We start from the raw sequence: 1,977 nt of genomic DNA, 5'->3' as shown, positions 1-1,977 counted from the left end.
AAAATTGGATGAGAGTGCAAAATATTTTATTTTTCACTACAAGAAACCTAACATTTAAAATGAATGGAAAAAAAAATAGAAAAAATAAGAAATTCAACCAGTTCTGTTTTCAAGTTCCTGATTTTTAAGAAAGATCGTAGAACGATGTAAAATCTTTTCCCCCGTCATAATTAATATCTCCCGTAAATTTATATATGTGAGATAAATATTGGAGAGAATTTTACCTTGCATCGAATGTAATAAATACGGTTAGGCCTACCGGATAGGGCGTATCAGTGTCGTGTAACGGGTGTCAAATAAATCTATTACCGAGTTCTCCCGCGAGAGGTTTTACCAGGTTTTGCTACCCTGGATGAAGGATAGCCGAAGAAAGCGAACGCATGTGTCTCGGTTATGAGACCTCTACCTACCGCTGGATAGATATCTATGTCTCTCTGCCGCGTATAGAAAGTTGTCTGCAGCATGCGGCTTTTTCTCTAATATATTTGTTTTTCTCGAATCTTACGGGACCTCGTATATTTTCCCGTATTATAGGTATACGCGTGTAGTTCGTTCGTCCTTTTTCTTTTTCCTTTTATTTTCTTTTTTCTTTATTTGCTACGTACCTACCCTTATTTTTCACAATCGAGCTTCTCGACCGTTTTATAGAGAATAATATTTGCAAACATGGGGAAAAACGCGAACGCGATGAATAATGTTTACAGAACGAGGTGTACGGTAATAATACGATTGCGATTTTTTTTCAACGTCTCTCAAACGCCGAGTGGGAATGATCGAAGGAGAGATAGGACTTGGAGGAGATCGTCAGATAATGCTTCTAATTTTCTTCTAATGCTGCAAGCTTTGTAGAATCGTCGCGTCCGATTCGCGATCTCTTATCCTGAAGCCTGAGACCTGATTTGGTCAATCCGGGATGTCGACATCGCGTCAGAACGAAGCGGAAAACTGTGTGAATTACTTGCGGGAGAATAAAAGGGACGAAATTTGAATAAAGTTCATTCCTCGATCCATCGATTTCTGATATTAAATCGAAATTTCGCATCTTTGACGATTGAACCGAAAATTTGATTCAAATCGATCACGAACGACTTCGAGATTGAAGTTGCGAATTTTGAAAATCTAGACTCCTGTCTTACCGACTGGGAATCCGCGTCAAGACGAATGTCGACTGTTCGAGCAAAAGTTGATATTAGCGTATCTGCAGCTTACCCTGCAGGCTGACGCAGAAACGACTCGGTCGAGGGTGTAGAAAACTCGTATTTTCACTTTGATATTGGGATTCTTTTTTCACTCCATAAAAATTGATGCGAAAAACGTGTCGTTAAAGACACGTAAAGATAGCGGAGACAACGATTAAACCGGATATGATTTTAAATCTACGAAGTGAAATCTTATCGAATTCGTATCAACTTGAAACTAACACTAACGAAATCTCACCAACAAGTTTTCCAACATTCTATAAAAACCTGAACCAAATTTCTTCCATAAATCCAATTTCTCTTTCTCTTTTCGGGTAGGTTATATTAAAGGTAATCGGTTCTTCGCTTTGCATCGCGTCATCTGGTGGTAAAAAAATCAAACTAACAGAACCAGGCTGACAGCTGACCTTTGACCGTGTTTCTTGTGAATACGTTTCATTCGATAATACGTAACGAAAGTGATTTGAAATCTCAAGAATTACGTTTCGCCTCCATTAAAATTAAAAACTTAGGTTATGCGATGACAAAATGGCGCCGAAAACGAGGCTCTGACGTCACGAGGACATTTTTCAATACGAATTCGAGAAACCTGATTCCCTCCAGCCTGATCAGGGTATGTCCAAGGTATAACTGCGGTTACGGCGTTATCATATTTCTCTTATAATATACGAATTCGAGCCCTCAGACAGACGACAGGACGGAATATTATACACAGGGTTGCGAAGCACAGGGGTCTCTGTCTCCCTGTGTTCGGTATTGTTGAAAGGGGTGGTTTTGA

This window comes from Neodiprion fabricii, chromosome 3 (genome assembly GCF_021155785.1).
Source record: "Neodiprion fabricii isolate iyNeoFabr1 chromosome 3, iyNeoFabr1.1, whole genome shotgun sequence".
In the NCBI taxonomy this organism is placed as follows: domain Eukaryota; kingdom Metazoa; phylum Arthropoda; class Insecta; order Hymenoptera; family Diprionidae; genus Neodiprion; species Neodiprion fabricii.
Note: the sequence above shows the minus strand (reverse complement) of the source record.